The following is an 8,914-nucleotide window of genomic DNA, read 5'->3' on the forward strand; positions in this document are numbered from 1 at the left end:
GAGTGCACATCCAACCATACTGAGGGTAATGGCTAAAGGAAGAATTGCACATTGTGTGAGTATCTCTGTACCACAGAGATAAGTGCCTTAGATATATGATGCCACATAGGCATGTAAGCATGCCAATAAAGTTTTAGACAGAATAAAGTACTAGTGACTGTGTTTTAATGTCATGCCCTGTCTTTTCTGTGGCTGGTAATGTTACTAATGGTGTTAATCATGGGGATTGCAGGGGTTACATTTGTGACTGGCCTTTGCTCCTCTGCAAGAGGAGTGGGGGAAGTGAGGGGTAAAGAAATTTTTAGCACTGTCTGCAGATTATGTATTTGCACAGGAACTAATCACGCTGTGCCATTTGCTACAGAGAGGAAATTCACAGGGTTAGTGATGGTTACTACAGTTCACTCGGGAATAAAAAGATTCAGCAGGCAGATGAGATGAGTGAAGCAAAATCCCTGTTCCTCCCAACAGATTGGAAGTGGGGTGCTTTTAGAGGCTACCCTGCAAGGAAGTCATCCCTAGAGCTCTTGCTCCAGTCAGCTGGGGGATGGTGCTGTGGTCCTAGTACTCCAATCTCTAAATCTTACTGCTACTCCCTGCTGTATCCCAGTGCCTGGTAGGTCCTGTCTTTGGCCCACCTGGGACTCCTGCTAGTAGTTTATGATCTCTCTACTTCAGTGGTTTTCAACCTGTGGGCCAGGGACCCTGTGAGGTCCACAGACTATGTCTATTGGGTCTGTGAAAGGTTGTCCTTACTATAGAACAGTGGTTTTCAACCTAGAGGTCCGTGGACCTGTGGAGGTCCGCAGACTATGTCTAAGAATTCCCAAGGAGTCTGCACCTCCATTCAAAATTTTTTAGGGATCTGCAAATGAAAAAAGGTTGCAAACCACTGCTCTACATAGTTTGAGTCCTTGTTTAATAAAGGACTTGAAAAGTGTAAAAAATTGATTTAACCTTGTTTGATATATAAAATTGACCTTGGTGGTTTCCTATTCTTCTCAAAAACAAGTTTGCGTGGCTTTTTCCTGATAGTATGGCTATCTGTATTAGAAACTTCAGGTCTTGTGTCTTAGAAGACACTATGGCAACCGAGGAATTAGCATAAGTACAGAGAGGGAGAAATGTGATCAGAAACATTTCAATTAAATCATTCAGTAGGTTTAAAATTCTTGTCTTTTCAGAAAAGTGTTTCTCATTTCTTCAAGTTAAATGGATGTTTTCAAGAAAAAAACTGCAGACTTTTGTTCTAGACTGATTACTTCCCACTGAAATGATTCTGAGACCTCTGACAAGTCTTGCAGCAAACCAGGCTTTATATTCCTGATAGTTCCAAAGTTAAAAAATAAAGCAAACAGAAGCTCAGCTTCCCCTACTCCGCATCCACTCTCTCTCTCTCTCTATGTCTTCTTTACATCAAAAAAAAGCAAATGCTTTTCCCTTTCCCTTTCAGGTCACCCTTAAGTAAAAGATCATTATACAAATATATACTTGCTAGATGTGGATACATATATTGGCTTACAACAGCTTCTCCCCATGCCCCCTATCTCTTCTATTTACAAATTCTGATGGACAGAAGGAATTATCAAAACATGTGCAAATTACAATTGTAACTGATTTCAACCCCACAGATTTTCAGAAGCATGCAAATTGGTGTGTCATTAACTGAAGTTAAAATAAAATCTATTGTTCTTTGAAAGATCACTATTTAAAAACCCACAGCCAGTTGTGTTATTTGTGGGTTGGTGTTTTTGTTTTGTTTTGTTTTGAATAATCAAGTATAGATTTAAGGAGTTTAAGGCCAGAAGGGACCACTACATCATTCTAGTCTGACTGCCTGTATGTCACAAGCTATTACATTTCTGCCAGTTACTCCTGTATTGAACCCAATAACTTGTATTTGGCTAAAACTTATTTTAGTAAAGCATCCAGTCTTGATTTGAAGACAAAGAATCCACCAATGCCCTTGGTAGTGTGTTCCAGTGGTTTAAAACCTGTGCTTTATTTGAATGTGTCTGTCTTCAGCATCCAGCCTTTGGTTCTTGTTATGGCTTTCTCCCGTAGGCTAAGCACCCCTGGTATTTTCTCTTTGTGAAGTAAATAAGATGCAATCAAATGGACCACCTCTAACCAATCCCTGAGTTTAAAAAAAATGGGACAAACCTGCAGCTGATATAAGTGGGTGTAACACCCTTGACTTCAGTAGAGTAAATGTCAAAATATATCAGGTGAGGAGCTGGCCTTTTGTTAATTAAGAAAAAAAAACCTATACTAGTAGTACCACGCAGTTCTCATAATTGTATGTGCAAAATTGTTTTATACATTGTGTTACATTTACAACAAATCAAGAGCAAAGAGAGCAGTTTTAAAAGACTATCTAGGTTGCTGTTCTAAGAGTGCCAGGGAGGTTGCTCAAATGAATGCTTTGAAGGATGCTAACAACTCACCAGACCTTACCCTGCAAGAATCAGATGCTTCCATTTGGTCTCTGATACAAGCAAATTTACACAGATACTTTATATTGTCTACCTCTAAAAGCCGTATGAGTTGCTCCATTTCATTTCTACATCCTGCTAGTTAGACTGGTTTTCACCCAGGATGCTTAGACAACCTTCAACCTTAGGCTGTTTTTAACAGTTGTCAAACACCTTTTTAACCTTATGTTTTTCATACACATCAGTCACCGGCTTCTGCTCCCCTCTCCACCCAAGCCACAGATGCAAAAGGACATGTGCAGATGATAATATTATTACAGGTTTCAGAGTAGCAGCCGTGTTAGCCTGTATTCGCAAAAAGAAAAGGAGGACTTGTGGCACCTTAGAGACTAACAAATTTATTATTTGAGCACAAGCTTTCGTGAGCTACAGTCCACTGAATGAAAAGGAGTACTTGTGGCACCTTGGAGACTAAAATTTGTTAGTCTCTAAGGTGCCACAAGTACTCCTTTTCTTTTTCGAATACAGACTAACACGGCTGCTACTCTGAAACCAGTCCACTGAATACATCCGATGCAGTGAGCTGCAGTTCACGAAAGCTTATGCTCAAATAATAAATTTGTTAGTCTCTAAGGTGCCACAAGTCCTCCTTTTCTTTTTGATAATATTATTAGTGCTCCTTGCGGAGATTCGCCCTTCTCCGAGGAGAATCTATGCCTGTTATATCAGCCTCCCTACCCTCAGTCACACCAGATCAGATTACCGCTCCTTGGTTTTCGTCCTCCTTGGGAAGAGCCGGGCTTTGGAATCAGAACTTCCAGGCGCCGTGCAACCGAGTCCACAGCGAGAGTCTCTGCCAGCCAAGAGTGCACACTGGCAAGTGAACTGCTGCTCTGGGGTCTCACAGGGCTGTGCCTATGGAGTTGGATCAACAGATCTCTCCCCCGCCCTCTTCCTCTGGGCTCCAGGCTGTGGGATTACGTTTTCCAGCTGTGTGGGCTGCTGCTCTGTGGCAGGGAGAGGGAGATCTGTCTGCATTGCTCTGTCCATCCCCACCCCTGCCCAGAGCGAGTCTAATGAGATTCCCAAATGCTCCCACTAGCAGGACAGCTGAGAGCCCGTGCGCCCATTAACCCCCTGCCCCCCGCCCTCGCAGCAGGGGTTTCCCTACACCCCCCCCCCGAATTCTCCTCCCCCCCCCTCCCCCAGTTTTGTGAACTAGTTACATGCAGTGTTTCCAATTTAGTGATTGTTTGGAAATTTGAATTGAAATGGAAACATTAATACACACTTTAAAAGCATATAAAGTTTATGATAAAATAGGCGTATCTGAAAAAAGTATAATAGATTTGAAAAGTACGAATGTAGACTAGCTTCCTTATACAGCTGTTCTTTTTTATGACAATGTCAGTGCAGTCATTTTGGAGATGTTGGCCAACCTATTAATTTCATATTATGATTTGTAAGCAAAGTCTAAATGAGCTCTCCCTGACAGCTAGTGATGAGCTGGGGGAAAGGCTTCAGGACCAGATTGTATTTACATCCACACCTAATCTACCTAGGTATCCAGCAAACAGAGCTGTGTTGCCCAAGTGATAGATTTTGGCTGGCATTGGGTTACAAATCACTTGAATGCAGGGGGTGGGGAGTGTTAATGAAATGTTGTTATTCTTATTGTATGAGTAAAGGGCAGTAGAACTGTACTTAGCCTGTGCTGATTGAGGGCAGGTGGGGACAGGTGTTTCGCTTGATGGTCTGCCTGAGTCACAACTACTATTTGACCTGCCCCTTGACACTGTTTAAAGACAGAGCTGATTAGGCTCCATAGATTACAGGTGGGCAAACTGCAGCGTGGGGGCTGCATCCAGCCCTTCAAACATTTTAATCTGGCCCTCAAGCACCTGCTGGGGAGCAGGGTCAAAGCCTTGCTCTGCACAGCCCCCCACAGAAGCAGTAACATGTCCCCCTTCTGGCTCCTATGTGGAGGTTCAGCCAGGGGGCTCTGCACGCTGCCCCCTGCCACAAGCACTGCCCCCACAGCTACCGTTGCCCAGCAAATGGGGCCAATTGGAGGTGCAGGGGCGGTGCCTGCAGAAGGGGCAGTGTGCAGAGCCCCCTGCCTGAACCTCCACATAGGAGCCGGAGGGGGGACATGTTACTGCTTCTGGGAGCTGCTTGAGGTAAGTGCCACCCAGATCCTGACCCCTGCCCACCTCCCGTGCGCCAACCCCCTGCCCCAGCCCTGATCCCCCTCATGCCCTCTGAACCCCTCAGTCCCACCCTCCTGCACCCCAGAGCCCTCACCCCCCACCCACACCCCCAACCTCCTGCCCCAGCCCAGCCCTCACTCCTGCACCCTAAACTCCTAATTTCTGGCCCACCCCAGAGCCCGTACCTCCAGCCAGAGCCCTCACTCTCTCCTGCACCCCAACCCCCAATTTTGTGAGCATTCATGGCCCACCATACAATTTCCATACCCATATGGGGCCCTTGGGCCAAAAGTTTGCCCATCCCTGCCATAGATAGTTTTTTGGCTTGTTAAGTGACCACTACAGCTGAAATCACTGATAATCAGATCTATATGCTTAGACCTGCTGTGGGACAGTGTTTCTGTGGAAGAGATGGCCCAGTCTGAACTAGCACCAAGGTTCCCCCACTGAGAGCTCAGCTGAAATCACTGAGAGCTGGGTGGAACCTCAAGAGACCAACTTGCAGAGGTCACAGTGGCAGGTGGCAGCAGAAGGTGACAGAGCAGGGCCATTGGCAACAGAGTGATGGAGTGAACGGTGGCTCAACGAACAACAGTGGACAGAATGAACAGTGAGCAGCTGGAGGAACAAGCAAGGTGCCTTCTTGCCCCCCAACCTGGGAGGTGAACTCATGTGAAAGCACCTCTGAACTCTGAGTATCCACTGACCCAGGACAACACCGGTGAGTGTTAATGAGGCTGTTAAGAATGCTGGAGACACAACACAGTTCATGCGAACAAACATGGCTGTGGCATCATAGTTTCTATTTAAGCAAGAGATACCACACACTACAAACTGGAGACGAATGTTAAGTGCATTGTCACTTGTTCATCCTGAAATTGAACACTGGTTCTGAACAAGACCAGCAAATGCTTACTATCTTTCTGTAAGAAACTCAACTGACTGGCTAGAAACATGTGGTGCAACAGTGAAAGATTCAACAGTTGAAAAAGTGAAGAACACTCACTACATTCAAAAAATCTGCATACATGGCTGATGAATGCATTAGTGCAAATGGGCATCAAGTATTAAGTCATTGTGTAGGTTATCTTGATGTCAGTTGTAGGCCAGTAGATGCATTTCTAGATGTTAAAGTTATAGAAGACACATCGGCTGCATCTGTGACAACCCACATCTTACAAGAGTTAAATGCTTGTCAGTTGGACTCCAAACAGATGGCTGCTTGTGCATTTGATGGAGCTGCAAACTTCTCTGGAAGACGTGGTGGAGTACAAGCTTTGCACAGAGAAAAGTGTAACCCTAATCTCTCCTATACACACTGCAAAGGCCATCTACTCCATCCTAGCGCTAGTACGAGCTGCAAACTCTTCAAAAGACATTTTAAAAGCTATAAATTTAATGTCTTCATGATATTCTTTTTTCAGCAAGAGTCCAAAAAGACTGAATATCTTGGAAAATATAGAAGATAAACTGGGACTAAAGTTCAAATTAGTCCAACCTGGGAAAACCCTCTGGCTTTCTCATGAGCAATCCTTGGCTGTTGTCTTAAAATTACTCCAGCCATTATTACTGGCTTTGGAAAGTATCTACCAAGATGGGATGGATCTAAGTAGTGAGGCTGGTGGATTACTTTTGCTACTACGTTCAGAGAATACTACTGCCATTCTCTCTCTTGTAAGTCTATGGTTGAAACCACTTGGGTCATTAAACAATGCTATCCAGACATCTGCTACAACAGTAGTAGATCTTTGTTCAGCAATAGAAGCTACATTTGGATCAATCAGAGAGCTAGCCATTGAAAAAGTATTGGAAGAAGCAAAGACTTCAGTTCAGAAGTTGACTAATGAAGACATTTATATTGAATCCTTAAGTGAAGAGGACAAGAAGTGTTTGTTAAGATAACTGAATGTACACAGACTTGATTCTTAAAAATCTATGACAGCAACTTCTCAATTCTATTCAACCTTTACATAGCTTTTACAGATCCCTGTCCTAGAAAACACCGACAGTTGAGCGGAGTGAGGCACTACCAGCAATGGGGCTGCCATGTGCTCAGGACAGAATAGAGAATTTGAACACAGAGTAGAATATCATATGAAAAATGAATGAAGATTTGACTTCAACTTCTTTTTTATCATTACTAGTGGCTCGAACCAATCTGTGTTATGTTTCCTGGGATGAAAGAAGTAGGAATTCATCTCTTGCTCCCAGTCACAACAGCTACAGTTGAGCATTCTTTTTCATCATTGAATAGAATTTTGTGTTCTGAAAGAAGTCACCTTCTGCCTGATTCTGTGAATGAACTAATGATCATAACAATTGAAGGAATGGAAGTAGTGGACACACGAGAAGCCACCAAAGATGAACATACTGCATTCAAGAAGTTCATTAACAGAGTTGTACAAAATTATAACAAGAAACCAAGAAGGATGTACACGTAGTGCTTCATAGAAGGCTTGAGTAGCCAACTTTAATTTGTGTGATGATTTTAAAACATAAGTTAAATCTAATAAAATAGTCATGAAACATTTCAGTTTTTACTATGGTGCCATACAGCCCACCTTCATGGTCTCACCCCTCATCAGCCCTGACCCTCCCCCCGATTATAAATTCAAACAACCCCCCAATTTCAATTCCTGGGGAAAACACTGCCCATGCAGCCAGTAGCAGTGCTATCAGCTCGGGGACCAGAGAAACGCTCAAAGCACTCTATGTGGGTAAATAACTCCTCCTTACCCAGCTGATAGCATGAGAGCAGTTTCTGGTTAGCCTTCCTGGAGCTAAGAAACCTGAGGACTGGTGATCTTCTCAAGTGTTTCTCACAAACCTGATCAGTTTTATTTTCAGTGTAACAGTCAGTGCTTCCCTTAAACATTTCAGTTGCTCCTGATGGAAATCAGAGGAGGTTATTGTACATATCTCTGCTTCTCAATCAGAAAATAAACATGTTTTCTTTCTTGATTTAGTCTATGTACCCCTGGCCTGGGCCTTTTTAAAAAACAAACACATAATTCCTGGAGTGCCCTTCATCCTGCCAGGTTGTTACAGCCTTAGAATAGATCTCTTTACTAACTTCCTTAATATTTGAGTATACCCTAGAAAATGACATCGTTTAGAGGGCAAATTTTCTTAATAACATTTAAGATGTATAGTGTCATATTATATTTTCATTAAGGCATGGGTAAGAATCATCCAGTTTTATAAAACTGACCAGTTTCCAGAGGCTAAAATAGGCTTTTAAATCAGTCATTTGTACATACAAGTTCAATTTTTAAATTCATTTTTATGTTTTGAATCTTTACACCTTTAGTACCTTGAATTGGAGTGGGTTTTCATTTGTGCTGGAGAAATATCAAATGCATTGTATAAATAGATTATAATGTTTAAGACTTTATTTCTAATTACTGAATAACTTAATAGGGAAAATAAAACACATTGCCATCGGGATATAACATTTTTATCTACTGGAAATACACCTTCAGGTATCTTAGAGCTAATAGGAAACCCATGTTGGCCAATCTATTGTAATATTTTCTTTCCAATTACCACTTTAAAAGGTTTTGGTCTTTTCTTCTTTTAAAGCTAGTGCCAAAATAAATTCCTTCTCAAATTTATTAGTTATTTCATGTTTTAGAAGAACATCTGAGGGGAAACTCAACTACTTTAGACTTCATAACTTTTTAATGGGATATACAAATTAAGACTGCATATTTTTTTTGCTTATAATTTTCCAAAACACAATTGTGACGCATGGCTAGAAAGGGTTAAACATCCTGCAAAATAAATAACCCTCAAAAGACATGTAGGGAGATAATGTTTGTGTTTTTGTGTATTTACATATGTATGAGCAGGATCGACAATGTAATCAACATTCCCTGTTTATGCTGTGTTCTGATAATTCAGAGGTCAAAAGAACATCCTATTGTTTAAATGAATTTTAAACACAGGATATCTCAGTATTCATCTCTCTTTGAAATGTACTGTGAATGGTGGAGTAACAAGCAAATGGCCGTCTGTTAATTCATATAGCTAAGCACCAGTGATGGACCTCCTTCAAAGTCATCCTAATTACCTTTTATTCCCAGAGGAAATCCCAACTTGTCAAAGAGGACATGAAATTGTATAAAAGATCCTTGGGTCCTGATTCTGTCATCTCAGATCTGCTTAGACTTCATCACAAGACATCACATCTCAGTCACAAGACTGAGGTTCCAGTTATGCTGGTACGCTGTGAATGAGATTGAGACATTGAGATTTGGACACTGGACT

General features: G+C 42.1%; 1 protein-coding gene across 5 annotated transcripts in view; it reads right to left on the reverse strand.

The window, feature by feature from the left end:
• The window catches only part of LOC119850215 (OX-2 membrane glycoprotein-like), a 48,866-nt gene extending 45,463 nt beyond the window's left edge, over positions 1 to 3,403 (reverse strand). For all 5 annotated transcript variants that reach the window (XM_043510347.1, XM_043510342.1, XM_043510334.1 and 2 more), the window contains exon 1: positions 3,174 to 3,403. The gene's annotated coding sequence lies outside the window, so the exon portion shown is untranslated. The remainder of the gene's footprint in view (positions 1 to 3,173) is intronic.
• Positions 3,404 to 8,914: the final 5,511 nt, after the last annotated feature.

The sequence above is a fragment of the Dermochelys coriacea genome, chromosome 1 (assembly GCF_009764565.3).
Source record: "Dermochelys coriacea isolate rDerCor1 chromosome 1, rDerCor1.pri.v4, whole genome shotgun sequence".
Classification (NCBI taxonomy): Eukaryota; Metazoa; Chordata; order Testudines; family Dermochelyidae; genus Dermochelys; species Dermochelys coriacea.